The following is an 8,038-nucleotide window of genomic DNA, read 5'->3' on the forward strand; positions in this document are numbered from 1 at the left end:
GCCAAAATCAAGAAAGAAAAATACAAGAAAGAAAACGATTCCAAAAACAGTCTTCCTCTCTGCTGCTGAGGAAAACTGATTTTTAAAAAATCTATTTATCTATTTCTTTTTTTTTTCTTTCTTGGTTTTGTCTGGCACTGTATTATACACACGTTTTCAGATGTTTATCTTACACCAGTGCCTGCTCCCTATAGTGTCACATTGATGTTTCCAGAATAGCCGATAAAGGGTTGATAGAAAAAAAAAAGATAACACAATCTCCTTAGCACTCTGATATGACACAAAGGGTGTTTTGCTTCGCAAATGACAAAACACGTTTTTTACATTTTGAACAGAAAATTTTTAAAATTCATAACCCCGAGTTGTCAGAAATTCTTAAATCTGAAGCTTCAAAGAAGGCCTCTTTAGTGTCAAAGATTTTGTTTAACGAGTGCTGTGGGTGGGGGGAGGGGTTCCATTTATTAATTAAAAATTGTTTGGGGAGGGGCGGGGGGGGCGTTGGGAAAGGGGGGAGGGGAGGGCAAATGTAGAAAAAAGTAGAAAAAAGTGTTTTGTCAGTGTTGAAGCAATTATTGATGACGCGGTTACCTTTTGATAACGTGGACTGTGTTTTGGGGCTTCAGAATAATAGATATCAATTTTCACTCTGTCTCTGCTGGCTTCGGGTCTTGGTGAAGATAATATACTTATTGGCCAAGAGATACGTCGTGGCGATTTGGATTTTTTGTTTGATTGCTGGATAGTGGTAGCAAACGAGGTAAGTGTGATTATGTGGATTTGATTATTAATATATTCTTGATATATATATATATATATATATATATATATATATATATATATATATATATATATATATATATATATATATATAAATTCACTCACGTATTTCTAAGTCGAAACAAACGTTTCCATGTCCTTCATTTCATCAGTCAACTGAGTGAATTTATTTATTTTTATATGCTCTAACCTAAATTATCGAGCACTCTCGTACCTACAAGTACCCACCAACACTCATATATATATATATATATATATATATATATATATATATATATATATATATATATATAAAGCATTTGAGCAGTTTTACATACTGATTGCGCTTGATAATGTGGGCTATACGGTCTTGTGCTATGACACTCACCATCGGATCGGAAGGTCCAGGGTTCGATTCTCACTCTGAACGGCGCTTGGAAGAGGCTCTTTACTCACATTCTCTCATCGTATTCGTGTGTAAAATGATTATCTGGCCGTAACAGTGTTTTCTCAATCGGGAAAAAAAATTGCAATTTAACCTAACAGGCGTCATGTTTCGTTCGTGTGACATGTTAATTGATGTTGTTGGCAGGGACTCTTTGTAAAGCGCTTTGATCACGTTTTGCGAATATTGCGCTATATAAATGCTATAGATAGAATGCGCTTGGCCAAGGAGTTCACAACATTGCCATCCGGAAGTATAACGGACCAACACACAAACTCTGTGTAACCATGAACTTTTATAGTCTGGGTAATACAGTTTAGTGAGAACAACTCACAAACGCGGATGGCAAAAACAATAACAAAGGCCTGAGTGACGTCATCTGCATACTATCTATAGATTTTATGTGCTTTTATGACATTGCACCAAAATATCTTATTGACACGATCGTCTAACGTTGTCCCAAAAGGCTACTCCGATCTTATTCTAACTTTCTCTAACAGACGCTGCCCCGGTGCAATATTATTAAAGTTGACACACGGCCATTGCAACAGTGCGGTTATGTGGTCTTGTAGTATGACACTCTCTTTCGAGATCGGAAGGTCATGGGTTCGATCCTCGGTCATTGCATAGTTGACTCCTTGGAAAAAGTTCGTTACTCACATTCTCTCACCGTACTCATGTGTAAAATGAGTACCTGGCCGTTAACAGCCGTTAACGTTCTCTGTCAGGAAATAATTGTAATATCGCCTAACAGGCGTCATGTCTCGTCCTGCATGTTACGTATACTGTTGGCCAGGATCCCTTAAAGCACCTTGAGCCCGTTTTGTGAATATTTATATATACATATATATATATATATATATATATATATATACATATATATATGTATATATATATATTTTATATAATATTATATATATATATATATATATATATATATATATATATATATATATATATATATATATATCAAGGATTACTATACTGAAGTTGTCCTTTTCTTTATATGTGCCTTTATGACATTGTCCCAAAAGGCTACTTCGATCTTCTAACGTTCTCCAGCAGACGCTTCCCCCAGTGCAAAATGAAAGCCGAGACACTTTCATTGCAACATTTCGGACCTTAATCATCATTGAACGAACTCCAAAACTTCGTCAAAACATTTTTAAACAACATCTCACATTATGCCTTTCCAGAATCTTCTTCTTATTATGTTTTTCTTGGCCAGACACTCCTATTCTAATCTTTGTGCTCACTAAACTAAAATATAATGGATATCTTTATTAATATGTTGCCCGTTGAGCTTTTGAGCTTTTATATAGCGCAGTATCCGCTAAACTTGCTCAAAGCGCTTTACAAGGGGTGCCTGGCCAATAACAAAACTTAACATTTAGGACGGGACATGACGGTTGTTAGGCGATATTGCAATTTATTTTTTCGGATAGAGACAACGCTGTTATCGGCCAGGTACTAATTTTACACCTGAGTACGGTGAGAAAATATGAGTAAAGAGGACTCAATAACTATGCGACGAGCGAAGCTCTAATCCAGGACCTTCCGATCCGAAAGCGAGTGTCATACCAATAGACCACATATCCGCCCATCGCCTGAAAATGGGATTATGTCGGGATGTACAAGGTGCTGGGAATTCAATTTATAGTCTAAAACATGAAATTTGGGGTTAGTTTCGTTTCGTTGTGTTGGAGAATAAATACTGAGTCTTGTACTGAAAAACACTCCAAGTTCGTATTGTTCAGTATATTATGTCTAAATTCAATTGTTGGGGTACTATCCATCCGGATATAAAACACAGGACATTCCAGCCAACTTCACATCTTCCTCATCTTCTCCATATTTTCTTTGGGCCTCCCAACCTTCCTTTTACCCAGTCTACAGCTTGCCTCGTAATGTCTGTTGTTGGTTTTCTGAAAGTGTGACCAATCCATTTCAAATTTTTTGTTGAGATTTGTTTGCTAGTTTCCTCCTGTCCAGCTTTTGACCACTAGTCTTTATTATGGGCCACATAATATGGTAAATGAGAATTAATTCGTTGGCATTGTATATTTTGCGTCCAGAGCCTCAAAGACTGAGGGGAGTTGATGCCTGCTTCAGGGATGGTGGTCAGGGGACGGGAGAAGGAGAGAGTCAGTGAGAGAGAGAGAGAGAGAGAGAGAGAGAGAGAGAGAGAGAGAGCGCGAGAGAGAGAAATATGATGACTTTTTAAATTATTTATTTTTGTTTATAGTTGAGATTTTTCTTTTATAGAGTAATATCCACAAAACGTGCTCAAAGCGCTTTACAAAGGGCCCCTGACCAACACCTACACATAATGTGTAGAGCGAGACATGATGTCTGTTTGGGGATAATGCAATTTTTTCCGGCAGACAACGCTGTTAACGGCCAGGTATTCAATTTACACCTGAGTACGGTGAGAGAATGTGGGTGAAGAGTCTTTTCCAAGAACTCAACTATGCGCCAAGCGAGACTCGAACCCAGGACCTTCCGATCCTAAAGCGAGTACCATACTACTTGATCGCATAGCCGCAGTTGTTGTTTGTTGTTCTTGTGGATGCTGTTGTTGCTGCTATTGTTTTCTTTGTATTTGTTTTTGTTTTGTTTTTGTTTTTGTTTTTTTTTGTTATTTTGTTTTGTATTGTTTTGGTTTGTTTTTGCATCAGTGTCAGTTTTTTCTACTTCTTCTATTTTATTCCGTTTGGCTTTCTTTGTCTTTTTGCGCTGTTGTGTGGGGGAGGGGGGGGAGAGCTGTTGTTTGTCATTTGAATTTAATTGGTTCTTTGGATGAGGGGTCGGGGGGGGGGGGGAGGTGGGGGGAGACGCAGGATTGTAATCGTTTGGGGTTTGTGTGTGTATGTGAGTGTATGAGTGTGTGAGTGTAGTATGTGGGTGTGTCAATTGCACAATGCTTGGTTTATGTGGTTAAATACCTTGTTTATCCTAATCACTGCTGACCATTGATGTTAATAATTAAATGAATAAATATTTTCAAATAGAACATTTTACTGATTCTCCACGCTCATTGAGCTTCACACTGTTTTATTTCTTACCCCCGCTATAACTTGGCGAGGTGACCGAGTGGTTAAGGCATTGACGTGTGATTCGAAAGGTCCTGGGTTCCCGCCCCACCTTAGGCACTTTCGGGTTTTTCCTTTGGCATGATCATTAACCCCCCCCCCCCCCCCACACACACACACACACACACATACTCACTCACCAATTTGCTCATCTTGGACAGCATGGGCGACTCCTGTTGACATTTTTAAAAATTATCTTTGATATAGAACATCATCCACTCAACGTGCTCAAAGCGCTTTACAAAGAGTCCTTGGCCAACAGCAACTTGTAACATGTAGAACGTTAGGCGATATTACAATTTTTCCCAATAAAGACAACGCTGTTAACGGCCAGATACTCATTTTACACCTGGGTACGGTGATAAAATGTGAGCAAAGAGCTTTTTCGAAGGACTCAACTATGCGCCGCTCTGAACGGGGCTCGAACCCAGGAACTTCAGATCCGAAGGCAAGTGTCATACCACAAGACCACATTGCGATTTACTGTTTTCAATTGCCGTTCCTGAAGCCTGAGCATAAGTTCTGTTGGGTCTTTGATTACCCCACCTCCCTTAGGCATGGCATTTGTCCAATATTCCCTCCAGACTTCTCAAATATCGAAGTTCTGAGCTCTGAATGGTAAAGGGGCTTTCTGGTTTTGAGTTGTGATGTCTGGGAGCTTCATTTGTGATGGTTTTTTAAAAGAGTAAGTAGGGTGAGGTCTTTCAGTTTGTGGACTAATTTTTGGGTCGCTTCTTCTCGCCTGAGTTCTGGTGGTGCGATTGCGCTTATAGTTGGGAGCCAATGTGTTGGTATTGATCTGAGGCATCCAGTTATTATGCGCATAGACTCTCGGAGTTTGACGTCGAGAATTTTGGTCTAGGGGCTTCTGTCGAAACTAGGGCTCAGTATTCTTCGACGCTATAACAGAGTGAAAATGCGGACGCTCTCAGGGCTTATGTTGCTCCCCAGGCGATGTCCACTAATTTTCAAAGCAGACCGTTTCTTTTTGAAATTTGTTTGCGGTTCCTTCTATATGTTTTATTTTTTTATAGTTAAGTTGTCTGTCGACGGATGAAACAAAGGTATATTGGATTTCTGTCCGCTGGCAGGATATTTCCGTCAACTGATATGTTAAGGGTTTTCGTGGCTTGTCTATTGTTCAAGTGGAATGTTTTGGACACAGATTTTGTGGTATTCATCCTCAAATACCATTGGTCGAAATATTCCTTTAGCTTTGATGTTTCCTCTCTGAGCGTCTTTTCTATTTCTTCCCAATCTTTTGAAAAAGCTGAATGGCGTCTATTTCGTTCCTTCTACTTTCTTTAAAAAAGCAGCAGCGTTTTTACATTTTTTATGAAACATCCAATCGTTGAATATCAACAAATTATGTGATCGACGACTCGGCTGGAAGAAAACCTAAATATAGATACTATGCGCTTGGCTAAGAAACTCACAACATTGCCGTCCCTTTAATAAAGTTTGCAGATGACACCGCTCTTCAAGGCCTCATAACAAATGGCAACGAAGTGGCTTATAGGCAAGACATTGATAGATTTGTGTCTTGGTGTGATGCCCACCACCTAGAGCTTAACATAAGCAAGATAAAGGAGCTAGTGATTGACTTTAGGAGAGTGAAGGAACCGATAGAACCGTTGAAATTAAAGGACCAATTCGTCCAGCGAGTTCCTCACTACAAATACCTTGGTGTAACAATTGATGACAGGCTCAAGTGGGATGAACACTTGAAAATAATTAGGCATAAGATGTGCAGACGTACATATTTTTTATCAAAACTATCTCAGTTTAGAATAGATAAAACCCTCTGCATATTATTTTATAGAGCAGTAATCGAAAGTGTTTTGTCATTTTGTATAACAGCTTGGGGAGGCAATTGCTTAGCAGTGGAAAGGAACAAAATAAATTCAAATATTTAAAAAATCCATTAAACGCTATATAAATGATGTTGACAATGTAGATCTTTTATACGAGAAATTGTGTATAAATAAAATAACTAAAATATTAAATGACCAGTATCATCCACTAAGACCATCAGTTATTATGTCAGAAAGAAGTGGTCGCCCTTTCTCTATTTCAACGAAAACAGAGAGACTTCGAAAATCTTTTCTGCTGTCCAGTATTAGGCTTTATAACAACAAGCAATAATCATTTTATATAATTATTTCGCATTTTTACTTTCAAAAAATATAAATATTAAGTTATGAATTTATTTGTTTTGCAATCTTTTCAATTTTCAATTTATAGTGACAGTTTTAACTATTTTACAGTGTTGAAATTATTCATATTATAAAGCGCAGGTCTGGTTATGGAGCTGTTCCTTTTTATATATACATCCTATTTCCATTGTATTTTTATCTTATTGTGTAAATTATAACACGTCTGTACAAAAAAAAAAAAATCCTTTTTGGGATGCAATAAAGTATTATTATTATTATTATTATTATTATTATTATTATTATTATTATTATTATTATTATTATTATTATTATTATTATTATTATTATTATTATTATTATTATTATTATTATTATTATATTATTATTGATTATTATTATTATTATTATTATTATTATTATTATTATTATTATTATTATTATTATTATTATTATTATTATTATTATTATTATTATTATTATTATTATTATTAATATTATTATTATTAAGTATAACAGACCAACACACGAAACTTTGTGTACCATTAAACGTTAAAAGTCTGGTTAATACAGTTTAGTGAGAATTTATCATAAACGTGGATGGCAAAAATAATAACAAAGACCCGAGTGACGTCAACTTCATTCTATCTATAGATCGCTCCCATTAACACAGAACGTGTTTCCTTCATTTGGTAACCATAGCGAACTACACATGTTTTACTACCGATGGTATATGTCTAATAAAATACTCACTGTTCTACTGCTTGATCAATAAAATCAACACAGAAAAAAACTATGTGTAAATTCAAACGTTTATAAATAAATGATCGAGAAAATTGTGTCACCCATCTGGTGGTATAAAAACAATAATAACGATTAGAGAGAGGTCGATTTCATTCAAGTTGTTGTTTATAAACAACCAACTATGCTTGTCCGAGCATGTGTGAATGTGTGTCACAAATTCCTTGTTTTGATTGATCTAACATCTACTGGTTGATACCGATAGCTTGTTGAAAAAGTTCTTAAACTGAAACTCAAAATTTCTGAGTACGCGACGTTTGACTCATTGAAAGACGTCACAAACTGTCGATGTATATCTATGCGGCTATTTGGTCTTGTAGTATAACACTGCGGATCGGAAGGTCCTGGTTTCGAGTCCTGTTCTGAGCGGCGAATAGTTGAGTCCCTGGGAAAGGCTTTTTACTCATTTTCTCAGCTTACTCGGGTGTAAAATTAATACCTTATCTTTAGAAGGGTTGTATCTATCGTTAAAAAAAAATGTAATATCGCCTAATAGGCGTCCTACATGTTGCTAGGGATCCTTTGTAAACCGCTTTGAGGTACCTTTAGTGGGTATTGCACTATTTAAATGCTCGACTACTTTTGTTTGTTTTTTGGTATTTTTTTGTTTATTTGTTTTCGGGGGGGGGGGGGGTTGTTTAGTTTGGGGGTCTTTTCTGTTTGTTTTTTTTTCTTGTTTTGTTTTTGCTTTTTTTTTTTTGTTTGTTTTTTAATGCTTTTTATTTTGGTTTCTTTTATTATATTTTTGTTTGTTTGGTTTTTCTTGTATACGAAGTAAAAAATGCTTGGCT

At 36.4% G+C, this 8,038-nt stretch overlaps 1 protein-coding gene across 1 annotated transcript in view; it reads left to right on the forward strand.

The window, feature by feature from the left end:
• The first annotated feature begins 571 nt into the window (after window positions 1-571).
• The window catches only part of LOC144965672 (uncharacterized), a 48,327-nt gene continuing 40,860 nt past the window's right edge, over window positions 572-8,038 (forward strand). The window contains exon 1 of the mRNA XM_078901252.1: window positions 572-757. The gene's annotated coding sequence lies outside the window, so the exon portion shown is untranslated. The remainder of the gene's footprint in view (window positions 758-8,038) is intronic.

Source organism: Berghia stephanieae, chromosome 2 (assembly GCF_034508935.2).
Source record: "Berghia stephanieae isolate SIO BIC M18660-M18661 chromosome 2, UCSD_Bste_1.3, whole genome shotgun sequence".
In the NCBI taxonomy this organism is placed as follows: Eukaryota; Metazoa; Mollusca; class Gastropoda; order Nudibranchia; family Aeolidiidae; genus Berghia; species Berghia stephanieae.